This window comes from Neovison vison, chromosome 4 (assembly GCF_020171115.1).
Source record: "Neovison vison isolate M4711 chromosome 4, ASM_NN_V1, whole genome shotgun sequence".
NCBI classification, from domain to species: domain Eukaryota; kingdom Metazoa; phylum Chordata; class Mammalia; order Carnivora; family Mustelidae; genus Neogale; species Neogale vison.
In genome coordinates this window covers 81,694,001-81,715,225 of record NC_058094.1, presented here as the reverse complement: position 1 = coordinate 81,715,225, position 21,225 = coordinate 81,694,001, and positions in this window count along the sequence as shown.

Here is a 21,225-nt window from a genome sequence, read left to right as displayed (position 1 = left end):
TCTCCTGAGCTATTAATACTTAAAAAGGGAAAAATAGTATCTCTGCTGTGAAGAACTTTGACAGATAGCACTTTAGCCAACTGAACAAACCAGTAATGTGGCCAATTAATATTCATGCCTCCTGACATGATACACTGAGAAGAACACAATATCACTTCCATGGTGTTCCTGCCAAAAATGGGTGACTTGAATCAATCATGAGGAAACATCAGACAAACCCAAACTGAGGTACATTTTACAACATAATTGACCTTTACTATTCCAACATATCAGAGCTATGACCCATAAAAACTGAGGAAAAGTTCTTGATTAAAAGACTAAAGACACATGACAATCAAATAAAATACATAATCTTGATTGGATTCTTGATAACATTTCTTAAGATTTTATTTATTTATTTGACAGAGAGAGCACAAGAGAGTGACAGAGGGAGAGGAAGGGGGAAAAGCAGGATCCCCACTGAGCAGGGAGCCCTACATGGGACTTGATCCCAGGACCCCAGGATCATGACCTGACCCAAGGCAGATGCTTAACTGACTGAGTGACCCAGGTGCCCCAGAATTGTGGATTTTTTTTTTTTTTTTGCCATCATGGACACTTTGGGGATAACTGTCAAATTTGAAATAAGTGTATAGATTCTATCACTGTTGATGTCAAGATTTCAATATCATATGGTATGAAGTTAAGATAATGTGCACATGTTTAAGAATATATGCTATGGTACTTAGCAGAAAAGGGGGACTGTGTCTAGGTCTTATCACAACATCTTGTCACAAACATTTCATGAAAAAAATAATATGTAATATATATGTGTATCTGTTTGTGTGTATATATATATATACATAAATATAGAAAGAGAGAAAACAAACTCAGCAAAAGGTTAACAATTGGAAGATCTTGGTGAAGGGTATTCTGGAATGTTTTTACATTTACAACCTTAGTAATTATAACTTTTTCTGAGTTTAAAATCATTTCAGTATAAAAAGTTTTGAAGCATCAGTACTAAAACATAACCTCCTTAGAGACAAGTCTGTTTTTCAAGCAGCAGTGAGCAAAGCTATGATTTGGGATTCAAATTCCAACTCCAACACTTACTAGTTTAAGGATTTTGAAAAATTTCCTTTACTTCTCTGAAAAGCTCAGTTTCATCACCTGTACAATGGACATAATAATAATAACCCCAAAGGGCTCTTGAGAGAATTCAGTGAAAGAACACATTTAGATGAGACCAATGCCTGATATATTAGAGGGCTCAGACACTTGTCAGAAAGAAATGAATGACCATTCACTGCAGAGATGAAAGGAATTCAGACATTTGCAAGCCCACGGAGCAAATATTCCAATCATTCCTCTTCTGGTTTCATAGCATCCTAACATTTAAGAGAAGGGGAGCAGGTGATGTGAGGGACACAGAAGGAAGGAAAGGAAGATGAAACAAGGTATAATCCCTAAAAGTCGTCATTCTGTTCTCATCAACCCCCGTGGGTTGTGAAAGACACCAGGCAGAGCAGTGGGAAGAGGTGGCCAGCCAATTCCATTTTCCCCTCATTGTTCCTTTTAGCATTTTGAGAACTTTAACTTGTCCTTTGATATTTCTCTCTATTTTTCCACTGACATAATGAAAATCAACTTATGTTTAATTTTTAACCAAAGTTAAAAAGAAAAGCTTAAGAAATACTATTGATATGCTTAAATGTCTAGACTCTTTTCTATAAGATACAAAGTATAAATTTATACATACTTTAAAAAAAATTTCTTTCAGGATCTTCCAAGTACTCAAAACAACTTCTAACCTATAATTTTATCTTACCTGTTTCAGACCCAGTTATATTTTACCAGTTGATATATTACTGCTTCAGAACCACAACACTGTTTATGCCTTTTGAATAAGCTGATAAAAAGAAACATTTACTTAAGGTTCCCATCAATGAATGCAGAGCTTAGACTAGTCTTTAGTTTATACAAACGTTCTGCTTATTAATTCAGAATATTCATTCAGTTATTGAAATATGACAAAACTGCACAGTGAAAGACCAATTCTCTATTATACATATTAGCTTTGCACAGAAATCCTTTGGCTCAGGAACAACTGCACGCCCCCCCCATCTAAGGATTTATAGACCTCTTTGAATTTTTAAAAATGTGATTTAGGTATGAAAACTGTATCATCAATGCTTATCAATGTACAGATAGGTTATAAATTATCAAAATAAGTTCCTTTTGATTAAAAGCTCTCTAGCTAGATTTCAGCTTCAGAAATTCTAAAACTACCTATGTTCAGTCCAATCCATGCCAACATCCACAGCATCCTTTTTAATTAAAAGCCAGTGATATGACTCAATGCCACCTGTTTCATTGATCCTGTTATATTCCTATTTTGGTCAGAGTTCTCTTTTCTGGATTTAAACTTTTATGAAAACAAATAGCAAATATTTATTCAAACTGATTACTATTATTTCACACCCTGAAAACTACATTTCCTACTATAAAATTACATTTATCTACATTAATTTTAACAAATCAAGGATTATTCAAAGTGATAATCACAGTGGTAACTGTAGCTGGTAGAAGGGCTGGTAGCTAAAGCAACTTCACATATTTGCATATCCATACACATATAGACACACACATACATATATAGTTTCATATGCATATATATATACACACACACATACTTTCATATATATGATCTTTACTAAAATTATTTACAAACCCCAAACAATAAATTTTTAAAAATCTGCTTACTTGGACACATTCAATGGGATGTTCATGTCCCAGTGAGTGTATGGAACAGAACAAAATAACAATACTGGAAGAAAGAAATGGTGGGGGTGGGGAAAAGGGTGTTTGGCTCTGCTCTTATGCCTGGATCTGGATGACAGATGATTAATTGTTGAGGCTCTCTAGACTTTGAGTTCAATGTACAGCCAACAGGGAGACCTCTGCAGAAGCCCAGTACTCAGAGAGCAATATTCTCTGATTTAAATAGTCCCACCAGTGGGATCTGCAGACTATATATTGTATTACCTTAGTTGTCAATTGATCCAGTCACTAGTCAATCAGTTGTGAAAATGAGAGCCAAGGTAAAGGAAAAAAAAAAAAAAATGACATTCTAACTGTTCTGTCTGCCTGTCACCCTGAAAAGCTTTAGAGGAGGTGAAATGTTCTATTTTAAATAAAACACAGAATGTAATCAACGTTAAATGGAATCACTGATTCCAATTTCTCCCTCCCCCTCTGCTCTCTGGAACAATTCAGGTGCTAATTATAAAACCCTCCCTCTAAGCATAGTGAGACAAGACCCTCTACTCATGGCTTCCGGCTGGGTTAAAGTGAAACTAGATCTAAAACAGAGACCCTCTAAGGTCAGTGTGCATGGGTCACCTGGGATCTCTGGGACCAATGATTGATTCAGAGGTGGTAGCTCCCTGGCAGACCAGTAATCTGTACTTGAAGAAGTTGTTGGGGTGACTTAGGGTAAGAGTTTGGGACTCTGTCTTCAGGTGTCTGCTAGGAATTATGAGGAGTGAAGTAGAACCCAGAACACAGGGTGTTGAGGTGATCTTCTGCCCAAAATTAATATGAAAGCTTGACAAAGCCAAACTTCAGGTAGCCATCTCTTAATATCCAAGCAGATATTTTTGTGAAATCCACTCATCTCTTCACCAAACCATTCATATTAGCCTATTAATGAAGTCTTTGGTGTTCTTCCTTTTGCTATACACATTACTCATACCAGGAAATGAAATGAGCTCAGAGTTCAAGGGCACTTTTGACTGGAACCAGATGAATTGTTGCAGTTGCCTGGGAAACCTTTGAAGACAACAATACTTGATATGTCAAATATCTGAAGTCAATTTGAGCCAAAGTCATTTAGAAGGTAAATCCAAGAAAGCTAATAGCATAAGAGGGACACTTGGCTTGTAAAAGTAGTTCCAATTTGTTATGTGCTCATGAACTTTTGAAAAGAGAAAAGTGTTTTATAATCTTAATTAGCCTGTAAGAATGATAATCTTAAATGTTAACTTTTAAATTACAGGATTCAGTATACAGACATTTAGATTCCCTAAATATTTATGCATAGACTATTAAACTAGGGTCTTTATACCAGTCTTGTAAGAAAATATAACATGTTTTCATAAAATTGTCCGTTTAAGTTCTTTGGACTCTGTTCCAGTCTAATATGCCCCCCTCAAGGTTTCCAGCATAAAACACAAGTCAAATATTGAGTAGAACTTTTTCTTTTAAATAAAATGTTAAATGTTTGTTGTAGTAAATTTAAGGAAAAAAAATTAGCAAGCAGAACTATGTGGTATTGAGGTTTTTTGCTTGTTTCTTTAAAGACTACTGACACGACATGTTTATTTTTTACACAATGTGCTATTATTTTCCAATGAGGAAATGTGGATTGAATGGGAATCTTTCTAAATTTCATTTTGCTTTGAATGCTGAGTTTGGTAAGGGTTGTTGCATAAAGCTAAATTTATAAGTTTTCAAATATTTTTCAATAGAAAATGACCTTAAATGTTTTATAATGAAAATTTGTACACATGGCTGTACTTACATTCACATAGTCTTTTGTGGTAGAATAAATCAAAAGGAAAATCGAAGTGAAAACGCCTCAGAGGTCCACAAGGAAATCAAAATTTTTCCTTACACCGCAACACTTTTATGATGAGAAACTTACTTAGGGATTAACATGTTAGAGGCTTTTTAAAAATTATTTTAGAGATCTATGATTTTACTGGGAGACTCTGTCCAAAAAGTACTACTGGTACGCAGATTGTTTTCACTTCAGATTTTTAGACATTTGAAAATGCCTCTGAGTTCATTGCTCTGCGCTGCCCTCTGCTGGTGATTTCCTATAAATACTTTCAGGAAACATTCCAGCCCTGCTGTAGCTCCTACCAGCCCACATCGCTACCCAGTTTCAAAAATTCATTATTCAAAGAGCTCTATTTCTTACTCATAGTGATGGACATAGTTGTATTTTAATTAAAATGTTTAAATAAATAATCAAGGTAAAACTTTTTTTAAGTTCAGAACCTGAATTTAATTTTTATTTCATGATGGCAATGAAGCTTTTCCCAGAGAATAACTCATGAAATCACAAATTAATGACACTATTTCACATACAAAGTTTAGTAATTAAGTCAGTGAGGAAAACAATATGTTACTTTGAATTTATTTAATCTGGGATGACTTTAGAATAAATTCTAATGTTAATGTGAAAAATCAACTGCCTGAACATGGTTATATTATAGGTAAAGAACTTCTTTTGCGTTACTCATTCAAAGTTGATCTAAAAGGAACCATTCTAGTTAACCTGACAGCAGTTTATCTGCAAGTGAGAAAGATCAAGGATCCAAGCTGTATGGAAGCAAATGCATGCCACCAACTGTTAGAAAATCAGAAACTCTTCCTCCATTGCAATGCTTACTCCAACGTTAACTTCTCCTCAGTTGTAACCGCTTCATTTTATACACAATCATGCACATAAAACTGCCACAGTCCTGAGAACTAGCGGCTTGATTTCTGTGCCTGCTGGAAAGACAGTCTTGTTACAGCACTAATGGTATGTGTCTAGAACCTACCAACAAATAAATTAGCTATGCTTTGCTTCAAAACCTTGTCCAGAATCCCGAATAAGACCTAGTGACCAATGCAATCTTTGACCCACTGAACCTGATTGAAAGTACCCATTCGAGAGTTCTAAATAAAGTTCATTTTTAGTGACCTAAAGTAGCTGGAGATTTCAAACAATCTTAATGCTCAAGGGAAGACACAAAGTTTGCGTCCTCACGCCTGTCTTCCAGTAAAGAGACATACAGCCTACATATGTTTCAGGTCTCTTATAGCGACAAACAAATGGCTCCAGCATTCAACATGTCTTCGTATTTGATGCTCATTATATGTAAGCAACAGATGTACTTCTCATCTGAGCACCATAAAAGTGATTTTTTTAAGAATCCTAAATAGAAAATGAGTCAGTCCCAGTGCAAATATAAACCTAAAAGAAATTCCATACTGTACAAGTAACATTTGCTCTATGAAACACATTGACGTTTTAGCAGAAGAGCCTGTTGAAAGCATTATCTGTAACCCCCCTACCCCCGCATGTTCCCCACGGCTCTTCAGCTGGCATGAGAAATAATCCCTGGTGACCACCCATTGTCACAGTGGACCCAGGGCTACTGTGCCCATGCCTGGAAGAGGGAGGGGCAGAAGATGGGACCTCCTAACTACCCCCTCATCCATCCTGCATCAGTGGTTCGTGTTTTTCTCCCGAAGTTCAACCCAGTGTGACATAATGAAATAACCTGAATCTACTTTTTTTTCTTATTTTTTTATAAACATATAATGTATTTTTATCCCCAGGGGTACAGGTCTGTGAATCGCCAGGTTTACACACTTCACAGCACTCACCATAGCACATACCCTCCCCAAAGTCCATAACCCCACCCCTCTTGAGAGACCCCCTCCCCCCAGCAACCCTCAGTTTGTTTTGTGAGATTAAGAGTCACTTATGGTTTGTCTCCCTCCCGATCCCATCTTGTTTCATTTATTCCCAGAATCTACTTTTTTACAACATTTTTTTTTTTCTTACCTTAACCAGGCGAATCTCTACAGATGTGTAGAAAGTTATCTTTTCCGGGATATATTCCAAAATGCTCTTATGCTATTTCTCTTAGGATTTCTCCACACTGCCCCATCCAGAAATGTTGTTGTTTTCTAAAGGAGAAAAAGAAAATGTGCACATGAAAATTATCATAAGAAAAATCATTGATTTCTAATCAAAACTAAACAAATGCCAAACCAATGTGAATAACACCTTCCAAAGCTCTAGGAGGCATTGGTTTTTGTGTAGGATGTAGAAATCTTCTTTCTCCATGTAGCTTTATTAGATGCAATGTTTTCCAAGATATAAAATAATCACAGCTATCTCAATATTTTTTTCTTCTTACCTCTAGTATTCCAGTGAGGTCACATTCTGTTGAAAACATCCTGCCCTTCTCCCTACAAAAAGGTTCCATAGAATCAGAATGTAGAAGCGCTGCAACTTGCTAACTTTGCTCTGTGTTATTTACCAACCGCACAAAGAAAATGCTGTCTATTCAGAACTCATTTCAAAACTCTTTTCACTGAGAGTGAGTGAACAAGCGGGCTCATGTCCCGAGCTTCAGTCACATCTCCAGCGGCCGGTGCTGGCTGCGGGGCCGGCGCCGCGTGGCACGGCCCCCGCCGCTTCCCTACAAGGGTCTGTTGTGCACCGTGGGCACTGGCCACACAGTGGGGTGGGAGTCAAGAAAGTAAGCGGGGGTGGGGGAGTGTCCTTTCTCACTCCAAGTTTCTTTGCTTGTTTGCCCCAAATTTCTGTCGAGGGACTGCCCTCTCTCCCAAGGCCTCCTGATCCTGACATTGAGGGTACAAATATAGAATCGGGTCCGCTGGCTTGAGTTTGAGGCTTGACCTCATTACTGAGTTGCTTTGACAACTCATTTAGGCAAGTTACTTAAAACACCTGCAATTCAGGTTTGTTTTGCGTTGTTTTCTGCTCGTGCTGATTGTGCCTAACTCATCAGGTGCAAGGAGTAAGTAAAATAATTCGGGGAAAGTGCTATTACACTCTCTGGAATCTACAGGATTTTCCTACAAAAGTCTTTCTTCGTCCAACTGAGGCACCAAGACTCAGATCTCAGCGTGAAACTTACCCCCAATCCCAAGACCAGGCAGAGGTGCAGAAGTGCAGAGGAAGTAGCCCAGCAACTTGTTCTGTGGCTCTGGACCCCTCTGTGGATCAAGCATATTAAAGAAGAGTAGAGGGCAGAAAGAGGAGGCTAGAGAGAGACCTCGGCACTATTTGGCATCTCTGTCACCATTCACGTGGCTGCAGGTCGGGGATATTACCCTCTAACCGCACAGTCCAAGTAGAGAGAAGAGTTCTAGGCAAGTTCCCTGCAGTTGGGGGAGAGGAGCCAGTCCCAGAAGGCTCAAGCGGACCATGCACGGTGGGGGCTCTATCCTAAAATCTGTCTGGGACATCAGAGATGCTGACAAACAGTTTTGGTGGCAGAGTTAGAGCAAACGGATACTTGCATCAAGGTCTGCACCTGCTGAGTTGGGACAGGAGGTTAGAGGGATGGGAATGAGGGAGAGTTCTTAAGGTCTTCCAAGGAGGAGGAGACCCTGATCCATGGGAAGAGGCTCAAGGGGGACTATGGGGTAGCCAAGGCTGAGGAAGGGGTGTCCAGGGACAACTTGAAGGATGGGAGATGCATGCCCCTCCCTCCCCACACCAGGAACCAAGGAGCTTCGCTGCTGCAAACTTCCAAAGACTCAATGCTGTAAAGTCCATCAAGAGAGCTGGTTCCAAGGGGGTCTGCCAGGGCAGAAAACAGGCTGCCAGCCAGCCAGGTAAGAAAGGGCTGATGCTCTTACCTCTCCTTCCTGCATGCTAATGCATGCCCCTGCTCACCCCAACACACATGACAGTGAAATGGGGAGGGGACAGAAAGAATGAGAGAGAAGGTCTCCTCAGCCTGGCTGTAGGAGAGCAGGCTCTAGGGGAAGACAGGTTGAGATGCAGCTAGGTCAAGGTCAATGATTGACTACTGCAGAACCAGACAATTTAAGGACTGAAATGAGACTGTTTCTGTACCTTAAACTGACCAAGAGATCTTTTGTATCATCTGAAAATGAACAGGGAGGCTGGGGTGGGGGGACGGATGGGGGAGAGTGCTGCCAGAGTTTTTATGCAGGAGTCAAAGACATTGGCCCCACTGAAGAAAGTTTATAAGAACAATAGGGGAAATGTAGTTGTATTTTGGTTCTGTCGAGAGTAGTACTTTGTCAACATATCAGTTACTTAAGCTACACATGATAAACTCCTTTGCTAGACTAGAAGCTCCAGAAGAGAGGCACCCTGTATTTTATGTTCCTTGAGGTTTACCCAGAGTCTAATGCAGAGCCTGGGCCATGGCAGCCAACTAGCTATCCTACCCATTTTCAGTTTGTTGTTTTACTTTAAGCCATTCCTGTTCCTAGTGTTCTTTCCAGAAAAATCTAGATGAATATATTTTCTCATAATGGTTTTGTTCACTCCTAAAACAGTCTTACTACTAAATTATTTTTCTTCATTCCATATTTTCTCCACATATTACCTCTCCTTTGCCCCATGCCTTCCAGAGAAACTTATATATCTCTAACCTTACAGCACATACAAGAGACACAAGTTGAGTTTTAAGCAAGTGTTGATCATTGGTGATCAAAAGAAGACTGATCAAAGCACACCTTAGTAAGCATACCTGAGAAACTCAAAGTACATCAGAAAACCCAACAGCTTTTTCTCTTGTGAGCTTCTTTTACAGATGAACATCAATTCTTTCTTCCAGAAAAAAGAGAAGACACCCAATCTGTTTGTGACCTTCCTGTTCCTTCTACCCTCACCGCCACTCTGCATGTCAATGAATTGCTAAGAAGAGGCTTCACTAGCTACTTCTCTTTTCTGAGTTGCAGTGAAGTTCAAGTTATTTTGAGTGGCACAGAAGCAATTCCTCTTTGGCCAAAAGAGAAACTCAGGGGAAGAAAAAAAAAAAAAATCAAAGGCAAGCGTACTTGTGAGCTTCCCAAATTGAGCAAGTTTGGGTACAGCATATGCAGTCTCAGTTTTGGAAACCACAATCTGCCATTCATCCCTAACTAGATGACGGGACAGAAATGTTGTTGCTGAACCAACCAAGGGAAATATGCTTGCTGCTTACCCAAAACAAACTTGCAAAATCCGACTTCTATTGCTTCAAATTTTCAGACAGGAAGATTTTCCCAAATATAAATTTGACCTACTTTTTTTCAATTAAGGCGAAGACAGGTATTCTAGGGACACATTTGGGAAGATGGGGTTCTTACCTTACAAAATACAGATCCAGAACAGAAACAGTTGCTGCTTAAGAAAATTCAAAAATAGCTAAAGCAAAGTCCCTTCCTCAAGATGAGAATAGGTATGTATTTCAGAGACAGAGTGAATGGTGTCAAAGATACTGATATTAAACACACATCTTTGGGGTCAATGAAGCACTAATAATTCATTTCCTTTGCTGTACTGAGAGCCTTTCATCCATTCATTAAGGAATCCCCCTGACACCATTTACATTTCTGGGTCTGAAATGGAGAGTTTTTTCTTGCAGGAGGTACCTTTGAGGCCCAAGCCTAGATAAATTTGACAAAGAAAGCAGAGAAATTTCATTTGCATTTCAGACCCAAGCATAGCCTTTGGGAAAAAACCCCGATGGGGGCCTTCTACTTGAAGACAACTCCCTAAGTCTGCTTGTTTTTAACACTTCCCTGTCTCCCTCTTCAAGGAGAAAAAGTCCAAAATAAGGAGACCTGTCAGCCCAAATACGAATCCCAGGCGTTTGTCCATCAACTCTCTCTCCACTTCCAGAGCACGGCAATAAAGCATTCTGTCTGCAAGTACCTATTGTTTAGGGCTGTATGCTTTGGGGAACTTGAATTTGCAAAAATCCATCTTTAAACAATAAAGACTCAGCCGTCAGTCAGTGAAAAGCTCTGAGCAACACAGGAGCATTCCAGCAAGATGGCAGAGTATACACATCATTCCACAAAATGTGCTGTGAGAATTTGAATTCCTGGCTGCTTCAGAGTGTTTATTAATGAATAAAACTGCCATTTTACCAAGTACTTTTTTTTTAAACTATTCTTAAAACAGTGATATAGTTGTGCTCTATTCAGAAATAACTGCTGTTTATAGTTTGGGGGTTGTTTCTTTTCTTTTCTTTTCTTTTCTTTTCTTTTCTTTTCTAGATTTATTTGAATCAGCGAATTGAGCAACAAAGGGTGGCCTTACATCTCTCCTCAAATTGGGGCTCCGGGACGAGTAATATGACAAGGTGATAACCTAATCATTATTGGCGAGGACATCATTTTCTCTAAAGGACTGCACCCAAGCAAAATAGGTAATGATTACTCATGCTCAGATTCCATGGCTTTAATTATCAGCTTTCTGAAGATGCCTTTTGGAGTCTGCAGGCAGCACTGGCAAAGATGAAAGGAAAAAGAAAACGTTTTCCTGGCAACTTGCGAAGTACAACTAGCACCCCGATATCCACCGTGCAGCAAAATGCACAGCCCAGGTCGGTCAAGCTGGATCACAGCTTCGGGAACGGGTGCGAGAAGCCAGCTAGGCCACACGGTAGCCACGTGTGCCCCACACCGTCTGAACCTAGGATGGAGGAGCCCACGTGTTCCTGATTCTTTTTCCTTGAACCGTCTGCCAAATTTTTTTATTATTATTATTATTCTTTGAGAAACCAGTGGGTGGGCACAGATGGGAAGTGGGAAGCTGCAAAATGGAAGAAGACGTATTGGAGTAGAACGCAGAGCCAGCACCTCTCCAGGCGCGTCCTCAACGACCCAGATGGCGCGCGCTGCGCTCCGCTCTGCCTGGCACGGCCGCCTCCGCCGCGCCCCCTGTCGGCTGCCAGCACACAGCGACCGGGCCTCAGGCCCGGCGACCCCCCCCCCCCCACCTACTTGCGACCAACTTGGAGGCCGCCGTTCAACCCGTGACCCAGGGGGTGTTCCGTGCACACAACAAACATTTTTAAAAGCACAAGAAGTTAAAAACAGTCATTGGAGCTGCTCTACAATGTTAGGCAAGTATTGATGTGTTAACATAGTTTTTATACGTGCAGTTTGATGCCATTGGTAGTAAAAAGGGCCTCCTTACTTTCTACATTCATATAAAACCCAGATTCTGCTTAGGGAAAGTGTGTATCTCAGCACATCCAGAAAACAAAATGCAGTTGATAGCTAATGAATTCGCAGCGAATGCCATCAACTTCAGAAAGTTAGGGCAGCCTAGAATTTAGTGTGTTTCCCCATCCAAGTCAGGGGTAAGGCATTCTAACATCGGTGTACGAGGCTTTGCAGCTGGATGTTCTCAGAGCTGACAGAGGGCAGCACGCGTTGACGTGCTCATCCCCTTCAAGGTTAGCTACAGCAAAGAGAAATGTTTCTAGGGACCCTTGATGCCATCTCTGCTTTTTGCTTCTCGGAAGTAGGCATGTTGAGGAGAGGTGGGTTAGAAGGGAAGCGGCAGGACTTTGACCCATGACCTGCCCCTGGAACCTTTTCTCAGGCTCTTCCGTCGTTAGCCTCGCTGTTAGGCCGCTCTCCTCCCTTACCGTAAGGGGAAGACAAACCGCTGGCAGGAGGCTGCTAGGAGGACTGAGGAGTGACCCAGACTAAAGGCGGAGGCCGGCGCCCAGACCAGGGAGATGGTCCCCAAGGCTTACTTCCGTCTTTACCCTTCCTCAAGCCCGGCCGCCTTCGTGGTGTGGCTCCGAACATCCACACAGACCAACAAGAAGACTGCAGGCTAACTCATGCCTCGGTGTCCAGATCACGGAATTAAAAACCCAGTGCCCTGAAAGCTGCTTGAGGAGACTCTGGGTATGAAGGTCTGCTGTATCGTGGCAGTTTTTAAGGTTCAGGGCAGCAGATCCTTTCCTCAAATCTGAACTGTGACCCCCTCCCTCCCACCACCTGAAAATATACAAAAGCCATTCAAAAGTCGCCATGCTGAGAGAGAGGCTTTGGAACCCGACTGCTGGCTTTGAAGCTGGCTTTGCATTTACAAATTTTGTGATCTTGAGCAAGGCACAGGCCTGCCTTGTGCCTCAGTTTCCCCCAAGTGATAAAAATCCTACTTTTCACTTAATGTTGTCATGGGGATTGAATTAATTTGCATAAAGTGTGTCGAATAGTGCCTGTGACACAGTAAATGCTATCTACACATTTGTTAGTGTTATTAATACAACAGTAAAGGATGTCAAAACATCCAACACATGCAACCTCACCCTTACCCTGCAGTTTCCCTCAATCACACCCAAAGCACCCTTAAGCTCTAGAACTCAGCTTGCAAACTTCTGCTGTATATATTCAAAAACCATGCTTATTCTGGATCCTCCTAGAACAGCTCAGAATCAAATACAAATTTCAGGTTTAGCATTAAAAACGGAGATAAGCTGAAATAAAAGCCCTCCTAGGGCTACTCAAAAACGGTGCTGAGTCAGAGGCAGCTTAGCTAGCTATCAATGATTGTGTTGGGAGGGGGGCATCAATCAATCAATTAACCAGTCAATATCTTACACAGTGTGTACTGTGTGCCAGGCAATGTGTCAGGTCACACTAGTGAAAAGACAAATTCCCCCACTCATGGAAGTTGCAGCCTAGTGGCCAAGACAGATATAGAATACTATGTTGCGGTGAGTTTTTGGGAAAGGGGAAGCATGAAATGCTATGGAGCAAATAGCAAAGGGATTCTACATGGTTCCGCAGGAGCTAGGAAAGGCTTCCCTGGAGAAATGACATTTAACCTAAGATGACAAAACGCAGTTCAAATCAGCTAGGAAATGAATTTCTTTCCTGACCAAGGAATGGCATGTAAAAAGGGCCAAGTCAAGAAAGGAGCCCAGGAAAGGAGGTGAAAGTTGGGAGAGAGGGGTGAACAGCTGCGGAGGTGAGGTGAGGAGCAGCTCCTAAGCCTGAGGGCCTCCACCTGGGCTACACAGCAGCTTCGTGGCAGCTCTGTGGCCTCCTGATCTCTGGGTCTGGGTTACCTCACCTCTGCCTGTAGTCCACGTTCCTGTAAATATTCCCTTTTAAGTGTAGAAAAATTGGCCTCATGAAATATTTCCAGAGAGAATGAAAAACCATGTGATTCATGAGTAACACAAGATCACAAACTTGAACCCGTAGACATACGCTAATAAACCTGGGCTGTGCTTCCTTCCACCTTCTTTAGAAAAGTGAATTTCTGCATTTTGCTTCCAAGCGCAAGCCTCCAGTCAGCCCACTGTATCAGTTTCATTTTTTAAAAGAAAATCATTAAAATATCTAAAATTGCTGAGATTTTTTTTCTTCCTTTTTTTTCTTTTTTTTTCTTTTTTTTCTTCCTTTTTATAACATTTTTTGTAAATAAAAAAAAATTAAGACTAATTCAGGTATTCTGGGTGAGGAAGTAAGATTTCCATTCAAGATATTTAAAACATGATATTTAATATTATGAGTTACTGACCATCCATTAGCCAGACTGAACTAAAGAAGTAGCACTGATAGAAAAGATTTTATACCTCTCTTCTTTCTTATTTTACTTATTTGTTGCAAGCTCAAATAATCGGCTTTGCCTTGAAAAGTAGTTAATAGGTCAGACTTGGTTAGAAGCCCAACACCTGCCAGGATTGTAATGGGAAGAACTTCACTACCAGCTCAGAGGGACAGTTCTGGGCCCTTTGCCACTGACTAGCCAGGTGACTAGAGTCAGTTGAGTGATATGGATGACTTTGACAGACCCACTCTCAGTTAAACTAGAAAATTACACACACACACAGAAAACAAAAAACAAAACAATAGCAACAACAACAGCAAGAAAAAAAACAACAAGCAAACCCTAACAATTAGCCTTGATTCGACACAAAAACCCTTCACCACTCCAGGCCGTGTGCTCACGACCATCCTGCCCGCCTATGGACACAGCTCTCTACCTACCCTCACCCTCTACACTGGAACAGGACCTTCCCCAAATCTCTACAGTCTCTGAGCTTAGGAAAAGAAGAAAAAATGCTCACATTGCCTACCCTCCCTCCTTCCACTCCCCACCAACATGTCAAATCTGTAAAGAAAATGAATTTATCCATTAAAAACAATCAGCTCATGAGTCTTGCTCCTTCCAAACCAGGCTGTTGATATTTGGGTGGTATTTACTCATGTGCCTTTTTACCACATCATTACTGCAGAGGGAAAGATAAGAGAGGAGGAAATAAGAGGGAGGCCTTTGTGGAGCTACTAGTTCTGAAACACACTCTGGAACCACAGGGGTGCTCAGCCACAGGATGCTTGGGAAAGGCATCACCAATGACAAGTCTCAATGAATCCTCCTCTAGTAGAAAACATAGCTTCCCACCACTGTTCCTCCATGTCCCAGGGCTACCTCCAATGGAAAGAAATCCAGTGGTAAAGAACAGAACACAACCACAACCCTCTTGCCACATTTTTAGAGGAAGGACATTAGGAACTAGTGAAATTATTTTTACTCACCATAAAAAGAATGATACATTTTTTAAGGAAATGTTTTAATGATAGGTTTACCATTTTTATCTGGACCACAAACACACATGCACCTGCACACTTCAATACATTCATAAAAACCCAAGAGCAATACAAAGCCTTGAATAAAAGCAGCAGCTGGCATACATTTTTTCAACTATTCTTCTCTCAAAAACATAGTCTCGATTATTTATAAATAATAATGCGTGTTATTCACCTTCCTACCAGAAAAATAAGAGAATTAACTAAAATACACGATTTGTAAAGCCTTTCCTGAATAGAAAATAAGAGAAGCATTCACATTTATGGAAAATAGAAGCTTTAAAAATAGAATAAGGTATAGCTCTTTCTCATTTGAAAGAACATGTTAAAACCTCATAATATCATCATAATATTGTAGTCTTAGAAGAGAAGTTTCACTTCTGATTTATCTGTGTAAACCCATAGAACCTAGCCAAATCACCTAGTGGGTATTGGTTACATAAATGGATAAATTTACCCTTTAAAAAAAAAGCCTCACCCACAAGTATTTAAGGCCTTAAATACTGGAATCAGGAACTAACGAAAGCAGTTAGATCAATTTTACAAACGAATTCTAGTAATCCTCCAATACTCATAGGTATAAAAGTCCCTGAAGTTCTCCTGTTTAAAATGCAGACTCTTCCTTACAGTAGCTTTTGGTTCAACAAGTCCAGTCCTGAACCCAGGAATCTGCATTTTACCGAACGCCCCAGACGATTTGGAGCCTACGGAGGAGTGCCCATGGGTGGCTGTTCAACACATCCTGTTGTGGTCTGATGGCTAAAATTTGTGCCTGGGCCCGGAAGGCCTGAGTGCAGTTCCCAGGGCTGCCACTGCCTAGTTTCATACCAACAGGGCACCTTCCTTCACCTCCGTGTACCTCGGTTTCAATATCTGTAAATGAGGTGTAGTTATAGTACCTGATCTTTAAATTAGTTAGTGCAAAGTCCTTAATAAAAAGTACAGGCTTAGGTATTAAGCTGTCCTACAGCCAATATGGGGAAGCCCCAGCAGTTCGTTTATTCATCATGTTTAAGACCTAGATATTTCAGAACCAGGTCTTAGGCTCAGTGGGTTAGGCCGCTGCCTTCGGCTCGGGTCATGATCTCAGGGTCCTGGGATCGAGTCCCGCATCGGGCTCTCTGCTCAGCGGGGAGCCTGCTTCCCTCTCTCTCTCTCTCTCTCTCTCTCGGCCTGCCTCTCCATCTACTTGTGATTTCTCTCTGTCAAATAAATAAATAAAATCTTTAAAAAAATAAATAAATAAAAATAAAAAATAAAATCAATCAACCCACCAACCAATCTCAATCTCTCTCTCTCTCTCCCTCTTCCTCTCTCTCTTCCTCCCGCCCCCCATATATGCATGCATCCTATTGGCTCTGTTTCTCTATAGAACCTCAACACAGCTTCGAAATCTTTCCGAGAGTCTCTACACTCCAAAAAGTCTCTAAAGGGTGGAGGGAGAGTAGGAGGGGGTTGGATCCCCAGGCTAGGGGAAGACATGGGTGAGCACAAAATGGTCTTCTCACTTGGGAGCCTACCCACCCACCTCCCAATTCCTGCTTTGGCACAGAATTTTCATGCACGGGGCAGTCTTCAGCCCTCTGCCTCTGTTTACTTGTAGAAACATCTGAAGGTTCTGGAACTGCCTTTTCTTCAAGAATAGGCCGTGTATCCCTCAGTCAGTGCCACATAGGCCTGGGAAGGAGCAAACTCGAGACCGCCCTCCCCTCTTACCCACAGAGCCTGGGCCCATGGGTTACCTTTGGCAGGTGCCCGGGAGTTTCCAAAAGGGAATCTCAAGACCTGAAGCCCCATCCTTCCCTACCACTCACTCCCACCCCACAGACCCACCCCAGCCACAACGGCCAGTGGTCACAAACTTGGAGAACTGTCACTTCTACCTGAGAAACCCTCTTCTTTCATTTTTTAAGCAGCGGACCTAGTTTATGAGCAACTTGTTTGATTTAGAAGCAACCTGGCCTAACATATCTGCTCTTGGTTGGTTCAGGGAAGTCTTTCCAGCTTATGGAAGCTTTCCCCTGGACAGATGTCCCTTTGCTTCTCAACTTGCCTAACTTGAACTAAGGAGCATGCCCCATCTGAATAATAAAAGCTATGGACAAAAATACTTGAATGCTAAAAGAGTATATAAAAAATTTCGATGCTCTTGGAGACAATGATTTTGGTGTGATAATACATTGAGAGCAATAACTGTGACTTGTTCATCTAAAGATCTTCAGCACCTAGCTTGAAATGAGTGGGTACTCTGGAGACGTGTGAAGGATGAAGGAATAACTGAATGAATGGAATTTGCCTGGTAATTATCATATACCATAATAAGCCATGAGTAAATTGTGGGTTTTTTCCATCCTTCAGAGTCTGGGGAGCTTCAAGACTTCCCTATTTCCACTGTGCATTACTGTGTAAATTGTCTGTATTCTTTTATTTATTAAAACAATGTATATTAGGAGCTCTGTTCTTCACAAAAACTTTTCTAAAGTGATCATAATCATATAGCATGAACATTTACCTCAAAACCATAATAAAAATAAACATCTCCAAATCTCTTGCTACAGCAATCAAGTAAACACCAAGTGTCAGTGAGTTAACTTTATGTTTTCATAATATGCTTTTTTTCTGGATTAAAGAACATATTTCTTTCAGAAGATCCAAATTTTACTGCATATTTAAAAAAAAAAAAGAGTAATTTTTATCACTAGAGGGAGACACAGTTTGCCAAAAAACTGCTGTCAGGCAGAAAGGAACATTTTCCAGTTCTTAAGAATAAAACAAGAGATAAACTACTACATATTGTTGCATATTCATATCATTTTGTGAATGTAATAGGTTCATAGTTAGAATCACTGAATGAATGGCTTAATTTCTTCTATCTCAGATAACATTGAAATGCTGAGTAAAAAGGTAGAAAAAGAATTGCTAAATAATAGTACGATACTAAAATTCCAATGTCATGATGTTGAAATAGAATTTTTCAAGATCCTAGGAGCATTCACCCTAACAGTAAAAAACAGTATTCAGGGGCGCCTGGGTGGCTCAGTGGGTTAAAGCCTCTGCCTTTGGCTCAGGTCATGATCTCCTGACCGATTTCAGTCTCTATCCTGGGATCCAGCCCCACATTGGGCTCTCTGCTCAGCAGGGAGCCTGCTTCCCCCTCTTTCTCTCTCTCTGCCTGCCTCTCTGCCTACTTGTGATCTGTCTGTCAAAAAAAATGAATAAAATCTTAAAAAAAAAAAACAACATTCAAAGTTTCTATCTGTGTGCATAAGCATCTGGCTGTATGAACAGCTGCTTTTCCAATGTAAAATTGACTTAATTAATCTAAATCTTTCTCCCAGTAAAAGAAGTCAAGGCTGCATTCTGTGTTCACATCACCATGTAAAATGTAAGGCCTGACAGTGACATGTTGTTGTAGGAGTAAATTGTCAGATTTCCCAATCTTAATCAGAAGAGCAACTAACAGTATACTTTTTTCCCTTTTTTGTGATGTTTACATATATGTATGGGTTTATGTTTAAGTCACAGCTCAGTAAAAATAAAGAGAATATGCTTATGCTTCAGGCAGCTGGATTTATTTTGTTTTGTTTTTTACATGTGGGCAACTTAATTCATTTACATTTCCTACTTGGCCTCTGAAGACTTTTGGATTTTATAGAAGTTTATGGTCTGGAGCATGTCAGAATCTGTAAGCAACGGTAACTTAGAAAAAGCAAAAAGTGTTAGTCAAGAAGTGATAACAATCTAAAGCTCACAACTGAGGCACACAATTAATGCTCAACTTAAATAAGAAAAAAAAAATCCACCTAATACTCATTTGAATAGCCTCCCTCCCTGCCCTTCCTCCTCTGTGTGACTCTGCTCCTGTCTTTCTCTTCACTTCTTGTGCATTTTCCTTTCCTTAAACCAATTCTCTCCCCTTTCTCCAAATCCCTGTTTTCACTGTCTTATCTATATTTAATGAAATACAGTATTTTTATCTTAGTACTTGTTCTACTTATTGAATATGTCATATTCTTCATTTTTCATTTAAAAATAATATTGATTTAATATGTCTCACTTAAAAACTAAGTTTATGGGGCAACTGGGTGGCTCAGTGGGTTAAGCCACTGCCTTCTGCTCGGGTCATGATCTCAGGGTCCTGGGATTGAGTCTCGCATCGGGCTCTTTGCTCAGCGGGAAACCTGCTTCTCTCTCTCTCTCTCTGCCTGCCTCTCTGCCTACTTGTGATCTTTCTCTGTCAAATAAATAAAACCTTAAAAAAAAAATCTAAGTTTATTTCCTTTTACACCTGTCACATCATTTGATTTTTTTTCCTTTGTAATTCAATGATTGATCTTCAGTAAAAACAGTTCTACCCCTCCCCGCCTTCCCTTTAAACCTGGCTAATTATATGTGACAGTTAACTTTTCTGACTAGTAGTTGTACTCACTTTTTTTCAGACCACTGTATTTCCCAAGAAATCCTAGAGAGAAGTACAAGGGCATGAGGAGAGAGGGTGGCAAAATTACCCTCTGTCCCAGCCACTCACTGGCGAGAATGTCATTGGGTACCTGGGGATACAACAGGAAAGAACTGATGGGGAGAAGTGCCACCGCCTACAAGCCGGCCCCAAAGAAATGCCATCTTATAACTGGGGAACTTGAAAATGAAGCCTGCATACCCAGCGATAAGGGTATACTGTTGGTGCCATAAAACAAATCCTACACAGGGAAGAGCTCCTGGGATAGGAAGGGGTGGGCTGTGTCTCTACGCCGTGGAGGATACCTGCACCTCCACGCTTCCCAACACTGAAGCAGAGACCTCAGGGTAATCAGCATCACAAGCAGACAGCTCATCTTCCCAAGAGTGGTCTTGAGAAAGTCAGATTTGCCAGAGTGGCATGTGTGCGAGAATAATGATACCACTTTTTTTTTTTTAATTTAAATTCAATTAGCCAACATATAGTACATCATTTGCAGCCTAGCTTAGCTTGTGATTACATAGCAAAGGAGGGAACAAGAAACAGGAAAGTGCGCTTGGCACTGATCAAAGCACAGCGTGAGTTCTAACTCTTGCCTCCTTGGGAGCCCTCTTTCACTGCTGGCCTCCCTGCCTGCTCCTAGAGCCGTCACCCACTAAGCTGTGGTGGGGGGGTAGACACCCCTCTCCTGGTATTTGTTTGAAATTTACTGCTGGGACTGGAAAATCAATCTCAGTCAGCATTATTCCCTCCATGCTAGAAACAGTACTTTAAAAGTTGGGGCTAAACAAAAAACACAACCTGTCAATAACATTTGTAAGTGTGTTTTTGAAAATACTGAGAAGAAAACTTCAGTGGAGTATAACAATCCAATTCATTTATAAAATAATAGTAGCACTATAATAAAGCTTACACTTTTTCTATAGTTTCACAGTCGTGGTATACAGCTGACCCTTGAGCAATGGGGGGTCAAGGTGCAGACTCCCAACAACTGCAGGGTATTTGAAAATCCATGGACAACTTTTGATCTTCCCCCCAAATCTAAGTACTAATAGCCTACTGTTGATCTGAAGCTTTACTGACAACATAAACAGCTGATCAATACATATTTTGTACATTATACGTATCATACACTATATTCTTACCAAAAAGTAAGTTAGAGAAAAGAAAGTGCTATTTAGAATGTCATGGGGGTGGGGAGCCCGGGTGGCTCAGTGGGTTAAAGCCTCTGCCTTCAGCTCAGGTCATGATCCCAGGATACTGGGATCTAGCCCCGCATCGGGCTCTCTGCTCGGCAGGGAGCCTGCTTCCTCCTCTCTCTCTCTCTGCCTGCCTCTCGGCCTACTTGTGATCTCTGTCAAATGAATAAATAAAATCTTTAAAAAAAAAAAAAGAATGTCTTAGGGAAGAGAAAATACATTCATAGTATTGTACATAGTATTTACTGAAAAAAAAAAAAATTCATGTGTAAGTTGACCGGTGCATTTCAAACCTATATTGCTCAAGGGTCATTGATACTTTAGACAGGGCAAGAGAAGAGGGGACATTGGAATTTATAACACATCGTTTTAGGGTGACTTCCCATCTTCCCTGGGAAA